Consider the following 14,881-nt stretch of genomic DNA (forward strand, 5'->3'; position numbering starts at 1 on the left):
CAGATTTACTACTTCAGGAGTAAAATTTAAAATTTAACCACTTCGGGAGTAAAATTTAAATTTTTTTGACTTCAAAAGTAAATTTCAAGTCTTACTACTTCAGGAATAAATTTTAACATATTTACTACTTCATGAGGGGTGTAGACTTTTTTGTTTGGGGCATTTGATGTATCTGATATATCAATTCTATCTCTCTCCTCTCTCTCTCTCTCCCCTTTCTCCCAACGTAATCTTGCAACCCCCCACCCCACGCCCTCCTTCCTTGGTAGCGAATCCCTACCCCCTAGGTACGCAGCCCTCTCCCCTTCCTTTGCCGACGGTGTATAGGGCATTTTTTTTCGACAGATCTCCTCTTTCCTCTCCTCCTCTCTTCTCTTCTCTTTTATTTTCTTTGCTTTTTTGCCTCTTGTCTTCTTGTTTCCGCACCTGAAAACCCCCCACCAGTAGGTTTTCGGCCAAGTCAGCAGGTTCCGGCGGTGAACAGTAACTTCAGCGGTGAACAAGTTTTTTTTTTTTAAATTTTTTTCCACTTGGAGTTGGTACCTCTGGTGGCTCATATCAATTCTTGTGTCTTTTAACCTTGTTAAATATTGCTTGCTACACATTCTTAACTCTTGGCGTTACATTCTTGCCTTTATTCCTTTAGCTTATAGTGCTATCTTTCTTGTCGTAGTCGCCTGACTTGTATATAGTCTCTTGCTAACTGTGCTTTAGTATTGATTTCTTTTTTGTTTTAGATAAATCTTTGATTTGCTTTTATTTGCCTTAGTGGCTTTAGTGAGCGATGGTAGACTAGGGTCATGTTCTCGGTCGGGGACGGGGGCTAGGGTTAGAGGGGGTAAGTGGGGTCAGGGAGCATCTAGGTTGAGAGTAGGGTCCTGGAACATTGGGACTTTGATGGGAAAGTCTATAGAGTTAGTTAAGATTCTTAAGGAGAGGAGGATTAATATAGCTTGCGTCCAAGAGCCCAAATGGGTAGGATCTAAAGCTAAGGATGTGGACGGATATAAGTTATGGTTCTCGGGTAAGTCAATGTATAGGAATGGGGTAGGAATTTTAGTAGATAGTGAGCTAAGGGACCAGGTCATAGAAGTTAGGAGGGTCAATGATCGGATGATGGCAGTTAAGTTAGTTGTGGAAGGGTTTACCTTGAACATTATTAGTGCTTACGCGCCACAAGTAGCTTGGACTAGGAGGAGAAGAGGCGCTTTTGGGAGGATTTAGACCAAGTGGTGGGAGGTATACTGTCCACCGAGAAGTTATTTATAGGAGGAGATTTCAAGGGACACATCGGCTCAACCTCAGGGGGTTATGATGATAAGCATGAAGGTTTCGGCTTCGGAGTCAGGAATGGAGAAGGAGTCTCACTTCTGGATTTCTCTAAAGCTTTTGGATTAGTGGTAGCCAACTCGAGTTTCTCGAAGAGGGAGCAGCACTTGGTAACCTTTCTAGTTCGACGGCTGTGACACAGATAGACTTTTTGCTCCTTAGAAAAGAGGATAAAGATCTTTGTAAAGACTGCAAGGTCATTCCGAGTGAGAGCCTCACGACCCAGCATAAGCTTTTGGTGATGGATTTGGAGATTATGAGGAAGAAGAAGAAAAGGGTCGTGGATTATCGGCCAAGGATCAGGTGGGGGAGTCTGACTTTGTCGAGTGCCCAGGAGATGGGGGAGAAGTTGATAGCTATGGGGGCTTGGGAGAGTGGGGGCACGCGAGTAGTATGTGGGATAGGACGGCGAGCTACATTAGAGAAGCAACTAGAGATGTTCTGGGAGTCTCGAGAGGTCGCCGTGGTGGGCGACGAGGGGAATGGTGGTGGAATGGAGAAGTCCAGGGGAAGGTGGAAGCAAAGAAAGTGGCGTACGCGAAGTTGGTAGACAGCAAAGATGATAAGGAGAAGCGGACGAATAGGGAAAGGTATAAGATTGCGAGAAAGGAAGCGAAGTTGGCAGTTTCGGCGGCAAAAACGGTAGCTTTTGAGCATCTATATGCAGAATTAGAGGACAAATGCGGGGATTAGAAGTTGTTTAGACTAGCCAAGGCGAGGGAAAGAAAGGCACGGGACCTGGATCAAGTAAAGTGCATGAAGGACGAGGATGGAAAAGTATTGGTTGAGAAAGCTCTCATTAGATGGAGATGGCAGTCATACTTCCATAAACTCTTGAACGAGGAAGGAGATAGAGACATTGTGTTGGGAGATTTGGAGTACTCTGAGAGGCGTCGTGATTTTGGGTATTGTAGAAGTGTCAAGGTGGAGGAGGTTAAAGGTCTTTGTTCGCAGGATGTGTAGGGGAAGAGTTACCGGGCCTGACGAGATCCCGGGGGAGTTTTAGAAGAGTGCGGGCAGAGCAGGTTTGGATTGGTTGACTGGATTATTTAATGTTATTTTTAAGACGGCGAAGATGCCTGAGAAATGGAGGTGGAGTATGATGGTTCCTTTGTATAAGAGCAAGGGTGATATTCGAAGTTGCAACAACTATAGAGGGATTAAGCTGCTAAGCCACACTATGAAAGTGTGGGAAAGGGTGGTGGAGACGAGGGTGAGAAGAGGCGTTTCCATTTTAGAGAACCAGTTTGGATTCATGCCGGGACACTCGACTACAGAAGCCATACATCTTGTGAGGAGACTGGTGGAGCAGTATAGAGAGAGGAAGAAAGACTTGCACATAGTTTTTATCAGTCTAGAAAAGGCTTACGACAAAGTGCGAACAGAGTTTATGGAGATGCTTGGAGGCCAGAGGTGTACCTGTAGCATACATTAGGGCAATCAAGGACATGTATGAGGGAGCCAAGACCAGGGTAAGGATAGTGGGAGGAGACTCGGAGCACTTCCCAGTGGAGATGGGGTTGCACCAGGGATCAGCTCTTAGCCCATTTTTGTTTGCCTTAGTGATGGATTGTTTGACGTGGTAAATTCAAGGTGAGGTGCCCCAGTGTATGTTATTTGCGGATGACATAGTCTTGATTGACGAGCTACGCAGCAGAGTGAACGCTAAGCTGGAGGTTTGGAGACAAACTCTGGAGTCTAAAGGGTTCAAGTTAAGTAGGACCAAGCCAGAGTACATGGAGTGCAAGTTTAGTGACGTGACACATGATCCTGGCGTGGAAGTGAGGCTTGGTACCCAGGCCATCCCAAAGAAAGGAAGTTTCAAATATCTTGGGTCTATTATACAAGAAGATGGGGATACTGATGATGATGTCTCACACCGTATTGGTGCAGGGTGGATGAAATGGAGGTTTGCTTTAGGAGTGCTATGTGATAAGAAGGTGCCACCAAAACTTAAAGGCAGGTTCTACAAAGTGGTTGTGAGACCGACTTTGTTGTACGGGGCAGAATCTTTGAAGCGGTCAAGAGCTCTCACGTCCAAAAGATGAAAGCTGCGGAAATGAGAATGTTGCGATGGATGTGTGGGCACACCAGGCGAGATAGGATTAGAAATGAAGATATCCGGGATAAGGTTGGAGTAGCATCAGTGGAGGACAAGATATGGGAAGCGAGGCTGAGATGGTTTGAGCATGTGAGGAGGAGAGGCACAGATGCCCCAGTGCGGAGGTGTGTGAGGTTAGCTATGGATGGTTTCAGAAGAGGTAGGCGTAGGCCGAAAAAATATTGAGGAGAGGTACTGAGACAGGACATGGCGCAGTTTCAGCTTACTGAGGACATGACCTTAGGTAGGAGGTTATGGAGGACTCAGATTAGGGTAGAAGGCTAGTTGGTAGTCGCTGTTTTGATCTATATTCTATTGTCCTTTGATTCTTGCTACTATATGTTGTTTCTTGTACTTCGATTATCTTATTTATACGTGGTAGCTACGCTTCTTTTTCGGGCTTTCTGTCTTGACTTATTCGCTTTCTTTAGTTTCATTCGCATTTTGCTTTGAACTGCTTGTGCTTATCTAACCTTTCTCGTTGTGTTTTCTCTTGAGCCGAGGGTCTTTCGGAAACATCTTCCCTATCTTCCGAGATAGGGGTAAGGTCTGCGTACACTTTACCATTCCTAGACCCCACACTGTGGGATTTCACTGGGTATGTTGTTGTTGTTGTTACTACTTCAGGAGTAAATTTTAGGATTCTACTACTCTCGGAATAGAATTCAGAGTCTTACTAATTCGGAAGTAAACAACATAATATTACTACTTCATGAGCAAGCTTCGGAGTTCTACTGCTTAGAGTTTTACTACTTTCGGAGCAGAATTCAAAGTTTACTACTTCGGGAGTAAAGTTGAAACTTCTACTACTTTGGCAGTAGAGTTCAGAGTTCGCTACTTCGGAAGCGAATTTCAGCATTTACTACTTCTGGAATAAAGAATAGAATATTCATAATATTTCTTCTCAATTATTCTACCTCTTCTGGAGATGAGTCCTGATATTTTCACAACCAAATGCACGTTCATATTATAGGCTTTACTACATACTGTCACATTCATTTCAGGAAATGGATCTGTATTTGTAATATTTATCAAAAGTTCTCATTTTTCAAGAATGGAAGGTAACCATCGAACGTGGCTTAAGCATATAATTGTGATAGCTTAGAGCCTCTTTTAAAATATTGCTACTTCAGGAACAAATCGAAGCATACGTATAATGTAGAGAGTTTCTCTCTATTTTCAGTTGTAGCCACAACAAGTCAATGGGAATATTACTCTTTTCGGTGGTTGTATCACAAATATAATTTTGCAGGAGTTTAAGTGAATTTATTGTAGTTGTTCATTTTATAATCAACTTTGTGTTACAACAGATTTAAGTCTTTGAAAACTTGTAAGTGTGAAATGAAAATATAAAATAAATATTGGTTAAGCATTTCAAACACTTGGCCAAATTCCCAAAGATTACCGTCTTACCTGACAGTAGTGACCAACAGGGGCGGACCCATGTATTAGTTTTTGGTGCTCGAGCACTCATTAACCGTGGCGGATACTCTATGTAGATATAAAAAATATTGAATTTGGTATAAAATAATAAATAGCACCCAGGAAACAATAAAAATCTTGATGCTCTGGTTAAAAGGTTGTAGGCTTTAGGCTAAGCCATGGAGGAATAGAGTTCGAATCCTACTCAAAGCAATATATTTTTTGTTGCTTTTAAGGTGAGCACCCAGGATCATTGAATCCTGGGTCCGCCACTGGTGACCAACACATTAATTTGTTGCTTTCTCTGAAGCTTTGCAATTCAAACAGAACGGAGGATTACTTCTTTCAACGTAGCTTTGCATCAAAAAAATGATATCGTGGCTTTGAATTGCTTCTTACATCTGAAATCAAATTAAAAGAAAGTGGTTAAGGCAGAGTCTCGTGGTGATAACGTGTTATGAAATAATAATAATAAAAATACAAGACAACAAGAGATATAGCCAAAGAAGCTGGGGGAGAAAGAGATATTTTATTGCTCTTTTAAATTAATGTACAAATGAACGGAGTTGACTTCCTATTTATAGAGAAAAAGAAGCTGCTGCGAGGCTTTTCGCGAAAGCTGCTGGTAAGCTGCATGCTTGAGCTACGTGCAAGTTATCTGCTTGAGCAACTTGCAAGCTGTTTGCTTAATTGTAAACTTATCCAGTTGACTGTGTATTTGAATGGACATCCACAGTATGGTGTATTTATAACAATTTGTTATATTTAGTACTCTTTTTCGTTCTTATTTTGCAATATTTTACGCTTTTTGAGTCGGCTCCAAAAAGTTTTTTTTTTTTTAATTAGTTTTCAATCAATATGATATTTTCACTTTTCGAAATTTAAATCTCTTAATGTTGATTGTATTAAACATAATCTTTTATTTTTTGAAATGAAATTTGTATTCCGAAACTACGCAAAAGTTACTGTAAGAAATAATAATTAATCATTTAAAATATTTTTAAAAAATCAAAAAATAATTGGTTTGAATCGCGAATATGAACATCACATAAATAGACTGAGGGAGTAATAACTTTAAGTATAAACTTTCCTCTTTACTTTCAATGCGATGACTTATAAACACACAAATATCTATGACTTATTTTAGATTATAAGTTATAAAAATTTTAAACTTCGTCTCCAGTTAAACACCTTCACATAACTTTTTTATTTTTTCCTTCACATAACTTGGAGTGGGGGAGTAACAATTTAACTTTAAATTTCCTATTTTACCTTAATGAGATGTGTTATAAGCACACGAATATCTAACATTTATTTTTGATTACGAGTTTTAAAAGATTTTTTTCATTCTTAAACGGCCTGCCTTATCAGACACTTTCACTTAAATTGAAATGGAGAAATTAATGTATGTTAAATGTGTAAAATAATATTTAATCAATTAATTTTAACATATGATGTTAGGTTAATTTATTTTCATCAGGTTATATATTACTTAGCCTAAACAGTTAAGTATAATTATTTTATAAGTAATTTAATTATATAAATATTAGAAATATTGTTATATAATCAGTGGATAGAATTTATGCTCTTTAAGTTATATACATCAATAATAAAAAAGCAGATTTTACATAAGCATACCATTGGAGTATTATTTATAGAATACAGATGATATCTATTTTTTAAGTAATTAAATTTATTTATTAAAGACTTTACATATAATTATTTTTAGATGATTTTACGAAAAATAATCAACTATTATTTCGTCCGTATATATATATATATATATATATATATATATATATATATATATATATATATATGTGTGTGTTTTTTTTTGTTTTTTGTTTTTTTTTTAATTTTGTAATCATATAAATATTTACAATATATTTTCAATTTATTTAAATATTTTTATATTTTCTTGAATTAAATATACAGAAAATACTTGAAACATAAAAAGAAGAGGAATTGCCTATACTCAGAGGTGGAGCTAGTAAGGGCTTAGGGGGTTCATCCGAAGGCCCTTTGACGGAAAACTACATTATTTTTATATGATTAAAATTAATTTTTTTGTGCATATAGTAGATATTGAACTCCTTTGACATTTTCGTATTTTGAACCTCCTTAGCGAAATTTCTAGCTGCCACTGCCCATACTAGAAAATACATCTTCTCGAAACTTGTTCACGTTCGTACAAGGGGTGAGGTTTCTCGAACTCTTTTCATGTGTAGACAAAGCCATGATACGTGAATGTTTGGCGGTAGCGGATGCATGCCCGAGAACAAGGTATGAAATTCTGCTTTTCTCATATTTGGAACATGCAAAAACAATTTGTCTAAAGATAATAAAAGGAAGGCAATGCACGCATGCAAAAATTTTCATAGGCGGAGTGGACATTAAAAGAAGTGAATAAATGAATAAATCACTGTAACAGGATCTTAATTTAGAAAAAAGACGATTCAAATATAATATTATAGCTTTCCTCGATGAGTTCTCAATTTTTGAAACGTATCCATAATCGACTAATTAAATATTAATATTACTAAATACTTTGTTTTCTATATAAGACAGTAAGACACCAAACAACCACGTGGTAATTGTTTGTTTAAAACCATGTTTAGTAGGTATTGGAAGGGTTAAAGGTTAAGCGAATCAGAAAGAATAAGTTTCGGCGAAATTTCTCGACTTATGGAGTGTCTTATGGACTGTACATTGGAGGTACGGACCGATGTTATAATTCGTACTTTTAGGGTAATACTAAGAGTTATTAAAATGCCAAGAAAGTAGTGTTATGAGGTATTTGAATCGTATAATAGTCGTATCTTAAGTGTTGAAGTCAAGCAAGTAGTAAAATAAAAGTTATCGCAAGTTACGTTCATAAGTTTATTGAAATTGTAGTCTGATGTCACTGAGATTTTCTCCCAATATACTAGGAGTTACGGGGTGATCCTCCCACCAAATTGAAGGTCTACGAATCTAGTTTCCAACTCAATAAACCATTCGTCGATATGACGTCGGGGTAGGGAGATATGCACGTTTTAGCCGGACTGCACAGGCAACCCCTTTGGGACCCACTTGAGGCTGTGGCCAACCTTTTAAGGCTATTTCAGGCCTTCTAGCTTTCTTACTTTGTCATTTTTCACCTAAACCAGTTCCCAAACACCCCCGAAATGCTCTTTAAGAGATCCCAAACCACTCAAGAGAAGATCCATAGGAAAATAACGTAAATTTTTTGTCGGAATCCCGTGGTGCTAGTAGATCGTAGTTTTTCTTCGTTGCTGTTGATTTAGAGGTTACCCCAAGTTGAAGTTATCTCAGATTCGAATCTGTCTTAGTTGTTTGAGGTAATATTATACTCCTTCTTCACGTATTTGAGATTATTTGGGTCATAACTAGATCGTTTGGTTGAGAACTTGTGAAATAAAGGTCAGAGATCGTATTTGAGATATTGTAGTATGTTGAACTGTTCTAAGGTGTTTTCTTGCTGGATTGAGGTAAGAATTCTCCTCTCCTAGATGTATTTAAGTTTATCCAAGTCATAGCTAAGTTGTTGGATGAGAAAAATACGGAATTACTATCAAAAAACATATACAATGTTGATGTTGTCGTGTGAGCTGTTTAGAAGTTGTTCTAAGCTAATTTGTGGTTGAAAATTGATGGGTATGATGTGGTTGTTTTTGTTGTTATTGTTGTTCTGCACTTAAGGGATGTAAAATAAACAAGGGAAGATGCTATCCGATTTACTATAAACGGAGCTTGCCACTCAATATATGGTATACTAGTGTTTCCTTAGTTTGACGAGAGTATTATTGTCATTGTTGTAGATTAAGGTGCTGCACGGGCTGCTTTGTTGTGAAGTGAGTCGACGAAGGTATGTTGATAACTGATTTGTAATTGGGCATTTTGCTCAAAAAGTTGCTTAGTTATATTATGAATTATTAAGTAGGTCTCCTGGAACTAGAATCGTCATATGCATATTCCTTTCTTCTTTATTTACGTTTTTATTAGTAATCTTTCTTTGTTTGATATTAATATGAGAATTCGATGTACTATATTTCCAAGGCATACATATAAATATTCCACCAGGGGACAAGGATATTTATACTCTAGTAATATATTGGTTGGCGATTCAAATGGTCCTCCCAATAATCAATCAAGTTTTTTGGGTGTCTTTGAATAATGGATGTTTTACTGTATTTTTACGAACTCTTGATATTGGTGATCGAATTGTGACTTCATAGCCACTAGATTTTCTGACGACGTACACAGAATTTATTCTACTACATCTTTTATGTGGGGAGCTGTCTCGATGGCATCTGCTTATAACTAGGTAAATACATTTTTTTTTTTTTTGGCAATAAACTGTAAAGCATTAGCATACCAACAAAATAAAGGAATCAGTACATCTAAAAGGCCATCCATATACTTGGATCCCTGAGTTGTCTCTAATTACAAACCTCACATATAAAATCTCTATTTTTGCTACCTCTCTTTGAGTATCTAAATATATCTATCCTTTCCCTAATTACAAATTGGATTTGTTGTAATATTAGACTGCTATGCACATTCTTATTCTGAAAATTTTTGTTGTTCCTAGCCATCCAAGTGTAGTATATCACTGCTCCATATACAGCTGCCATTGTTTCTTTTTTGAATCTCATCCAATGCTTCATCTTGATAGCCTGTAGATCTTCCATGGCTCCCCTGAAGTGTATTTGTGTCTTTAAACAACCATGTACTGCATCCCATATATTCCTTGTCCATGGGCATCCTGAGAACAGGTGTGTGTCATCCTAAGAGCTCTTGTATTACACATGACACACAAGTCATCATCCCTGCCTAGCCCAATGTGCTTTAACCTCACTTTTGTAAATAGTCTTCCTAGAGCAGCAAGCCATAGAATAAATCTGTGCTTTGGCATTGTAACTCTGTTCCATATAAGATCTGCATTCTCCATTTTGGTAGCATTTTCCATCAACTGCAAGTACCCCATTGTCACAGAATATTGCCCATTATTTGTTAGGCAATAGTGGTCATTTCTATACCAGCTAACCATTTTCATTTTCAGTTTATGCAATCTCTTCCAATACCAACTGTAGTCTGAAGGTGGAGTGTGTTCCCAAAAATCTTCATCCATTTGACCCATAACAGGTCCTTCTTTTCCATGACAAACCAGATATGTTTTCCCATTGAAGCCATATTCCACATCTTGCACCCTTTAATATTCAGTCCCCTTTCTTTGTTTGGGTCTGCAAAGTTTTTCCCAGGCAACTAGAGAAATTTTCTTCTTTTCTTTATTGCTTCCCCATAAGAACTATCTACATCTCTTATCCACATCCTTTAAGACACTTTGTGGCAATAAGAAGACTGCTCCTCAAAAGTTATGCAAAAAAAATAATACAGAGTTGATTATTTGTAATTTACCAGCATATGACAACTGTCTAGTGGATACAGCTCTTATTTTCTCTATAATCCTCTTGCTAAGTTGAAAACAATCCAAATTGCTCCATTTCTTAGGTGACAAGGGGAATCTTAAGTACTTAATGGGAAAGGTTCCTGTAGCATACCCTGTCAATCTTAGTAGGCTCTCTTTAGTATCAGTATCCCCACCTGCTACAAACATGTTTGACTTGTCTATATTAGCAACCAGGCCTGACACTTGTGAGAAGTGATTCAAAGCCTTCATGATCCTCTTTACTGATGCTTCATGCCCTTTACAGAATATCATCAAGTCATCTGCAAAGAGTAAATGAGTCAGCTCTTGAGCCTTACACATGGGATGAAATCTGATATCAGGTAGTTGTGCCATCTTTGTCAATATTCTGGTTAAGTACTCCATGACTAGTACAAATAAGAGAGGGGAAATAGGGTCCCCTTGTTTCAATCCCCTCTTACCTCAAAGTAACCATGACACTCTCTATTTACGTTAATTGAGAATTTTGTTGTAGTTACACAAGTCATGATCAAGTGACAGAATTTTGGGGGAAAACCAAACCCATGCAGCATCTCTGATACAAACTCCGGCCTTACCATATCATAAGCTTTCCTGAGATCGATTTTCATCATGCATCTTGCTGAGGTTTTCTTGTTGTAGTGCCTCAATAAATCATGGCAAATCAGTACATTGTGCAGTAAGGACCTGCCCTGGACAAATCTTTGCATGTGTTTGGTTCACTAGGTGTGGCAGTACTTGCTTTAATCTGCTGCATAATAGCTTGGATATGTACTTATACACTACATTACAACAAGCTATTGGCCTGAACTGGCTTGTATTTTCAGGTTTGTTTATTTTGAGAATAAGTGTGATCACAGTGGCATTTAGTTGTTGAAGTAGTTTCCTATTTCTCATAAAATTCAGTACTGCATCAGTCACCTCCTCTCCTGTTATGGCCCAAGTAACCCTGAAAAACCCACTGCTAAACCCATCTGGCCTTGGGCTTTTTGTAGTTTTGATATTAAAGATGGCATCCTTAACCTCTTTCCTTGTGTACCCTTCAGTAGGCTTACTTGATGTTCAGCATTGAGTAAGTTTCCATTTTTAATAAACACCTCTGATATTTTTTTGTCCATCTTCTTCCCGGTTTGTTCGGATCAACATATGGAGGAGGTATTTCTCTCTCTAAAATCTCCATAGGAACTTCCCAAGATTCTTCAGAAGGCACGGGATTCATTTCCTCAGAGTATTCAATTATGTAATTCTCCACCCTATAATATGGAGATGAGTTGTCATAAATCCGCCATCCAAAGTGTTCACCATATTGGACTCGATGCGCTGCCATAGCATATGGACAAGGTATTTTATCCAGGTCAAAAACTCTACAAGTACAAGATCTTCTTTGCAGATCGACACTGTAAATCGAACCGTGGCCGATGACGCTGAAATTGTAGTTGGCAATTTGATGGGCCAATAACTTATTCCCCAAGTTGACAAATTTTGATATTTTTTTTTTTCATTGAGGGAACAAAGATGGTTGGTGAGTCGATGAACTCCATACGCCTCTCATGAAATTTCTCAGTAAACCTCCTGTTTATGGAATCAAATAGAGCAGTAATGAGAAATTCTCTTTTAACATTGAACATTGAGTTCATCGATTCAGCAGCGTTTGTCGTCATAAAATTATACCTGACAAAACAAACATATTAGTTTTGGAACAGGTGGCTCAGCTCTTGGAAAAATCACAAGAAGTAGAATATTTGTTCCAACAAGTAACCTGTTAGTTGCAGCAGATGTGTTACTCATTGGAAACAGAAATGTGCAAATACCTATTTCCGAGGCAGAATGCCCTACTCCATCTGTGGAATCCAGCACGTTCAAGATGTTTGGCGGCCCCAGGAACCAAATCTCTGATTTGATTGAAATGGTCATTGAAGACATCAATATTGTATGATTTTCTTTGCTTTATAAAATTAAGATACGACCGCCCCATTGTGAAAGGTGGTTCTCAGATTTTTCCCTAGGTGCCTCATGCAAAAACCATAATGACATGTAGGGAAGACAATTGAAACTGCCTTTTTGATACTTGGATGTCTATAAGAAATTATGCATAACTCAGGGGTATCCTCTATATAGCTTCTCATTTGTTCAAAAAAATATTTGTACGAAGCATCACACTCCTTTTCCACTACACAAAATGCCACCGGAAAAATATGATTCTCCGCATCTTGTGCGACTGCTGACAACAACACTCCTTCGTACTTGCTCCTTAAGAATGTCCCATCAACAGCTATGACTTTTTTCTTGCGCAAAACCAAGCATCCAAGCCTTATAGGCTACAAAAAAAATACTTAAACTTCCCATATTCATCAACCTTCAATGTCGTCTTACTTCCTGGATTTGCAGAACGAAGCATATAATGGTACGCATCAAGCACCACATACCCGTGCTCATGTGTCCCCTTTGTCAAAGCCTTTGCAATCTCCATGCCCTTCCAGACGTTCCAATAACTTACCTTACAACCCAATTCTGTACGGATTGATTGAATCATATCTTTTATAGATGGGCCTTTACCGTAAGGAAACTTATCTTTGAAGTATTCACTAATGACTTTCGCTGTGGCGTATGGATGGCTCGTAATGTGCTCAGAACCACATGTGTGATGCTTTATGTAGGTTCTGATACAAAATCTGTCAGAACTTAAAAGCTTCACAGCCCTCAGCCACCACTTGCACTCCGGATGTACACATATGAAGCAATACACAGTACATGAATTAATCACCTTCTTGATTCAAAAATCTTTCTTCAAGCAAGCAAGTTTCAATGAAGTTGCTAGTGCTTCCTTGTTCTTGAATGACATTCCTTTATAAAAACCCTTTTTCATCATCTTGAACATGGCTAGACTGTATTGATTATGTAGTGTCCACTGTATTGCTCGCAACTTCGGTTATAGGAATCTGGTCAGCCCCACTTTCATTATTTGGGATATCCATATCCACCCCAGCCAATTCATTATTTAACACATCTTGTTGGTCTTGAGATAAATTATGGTTCTCTACCGGGCTTCCAACAACGTATACCCTTAAAATGGGCCTAGCTACATCATTTAAATAAGCACGCAAATGAACCTGATCAGTTATCTTAAATGGAAAGACCCTCTGATTTTCAAAAGAGATGTGCATGTAAGTGATGGCAAGATCTTTTGGTTCACAGGTTAATTCGCAATAGGTGATGATTAGGTTCACAAAATCATCAAACACAACATCTCTTTGGACAGTCATCGCTATCGTCTCTAACGTGTCACTACCCTTCTATCGCCAAATATATCGATTGTTCTTCTTGATCCATTCACCATGACAATCAACCCCTATTGTTATTGAGTCCCCCATTAGTGGTGTTCGAGGTACCTGAAGATATTTTGTTTAACAAAAAATTGGTCATGAGAGTACATATCAAACTATGACAAAATGAAACAACTGCAGTAGTTGTTCCAATAGATTATTGAATTGTTGGAACAAGTGGACTACTTGTTGCAACATGTAATCAACTTGTTGCAATAAATCACTAATGCTGTAGAGTCGACTTCGAGTTTTGGTAATTTATTTCGTTGAAGATGTCCAACAGATTAGTGAGTTGTTGCAACAGGTGTATTATATATATACCTATTGCAACAAGTAGTCCACTTGTTGCAGCAAGTCAATAATCTGTTGGAAGCAGCTTTAATTTTTTGGGTTTTGTTTCAGACTGTTGAAGATGTCCAATAGATTAGTGAGTTGTTGCAACAGGTGTATTACCTGTTGTAACAAGTATTACACTTGTTGCAGCAAGTCAATAATGCATTTATGCTTGACTTCGCTTTTTGGGTTCTATTTTGAGACAAAAACTGAAGCTGACTCCAACAGATCATTGAGTTGTTGCAACAAGTGGAATACTTACTGCAACAACTCACTCAGTTTTTGCAGGTTATTTATACAATAACATATTTAGCAATGGTCGCAACAATTACAATAACTACATAATCTGTTGTAGAAGTTGCAACAACTACAACAGCTACTGTAAGTTGTTGCAAAATCAGTAGATTTATATCCGCATGAAAAATTGAAATAAAACAGCATTGTTTTACTTACCAAATGAGCTGAAAACACTTATGAAGTAATTCCCAGTGCTACACGAACAAAATCCAGTCAAAAAATTACAAAATCAGGCTGTCTCGTTTTTTTCTTTCTTGAGCAACAATGGCGGACGAAGAAGAAGAAGAAGAAGAAGAAGAAGAGAAGAAGAAAGCAGAACAATGGAATGAGAAGAAAACACTTATGAAGTAATTCCCGGTGCTACACAAACGAAATCCAGTCAAAAAATTGGAAAATTAGGTGGTCTTGTTTATTTCTTTCTTGAGCAACAATGGCGGACGAAGAAGAAGAAGAAGAAAGCAAAACAGTGGATGACGACGAAGAAGAAGAGACCAGCAGAATAAGAAGAAACAAAAAGAACAAGAAACGAAGCAAAAAAGAAGAGCCAAAAATGGTGGAAACGGCGCAGGCAAAATGAAAAATTGGCACCTTTTTTTTTTTTTTGCTTTGTAGGGTTTATATGGGTTG

At 37.9% G+C, this 14,881-nt stretch overlaps 1 long non-coding RNA gene across 1 annotated transcript; it reads left to right on the plus strand.

Annotated features, from left to right (window-relative positions):
- Positions 1 to 7,952: 7,952 nt before the first annotated feature.
- On the plus strand, positions 7,953 to 11,922 carry LOC132051889 (uncharacterized). Its single transcript, XR_009413907.1, has 4 exons — positions 7,953 to 8,193; positions 8,674 to 8,720; positions 10,570 to 10,645; positions 10,798 to 11,922. It is a non-coding gene; the product is annotated as an uncharacterized LOC132051889 (long non-coding RNA).
- The last annotated feature ends 2,959 nt before the right edge of the window (positions 11,923 to 14,881 follow it).

Source organism: Lycium ferocissimum, chromosome 1 (assembly GCF_029784015.1).
Source record: "Lycium ferocissimum isolate CSIRO_LF1 chromosome 1, AGI_CSIRO_Lferr_CH_V1, whole genome shotgun sequence".
NCBI lineage: Eukaryota > Viridiplantae > Streptophyta > Magnoliopsida > Solanales > Solanaceae > Lycium > Lycium ferocissimum.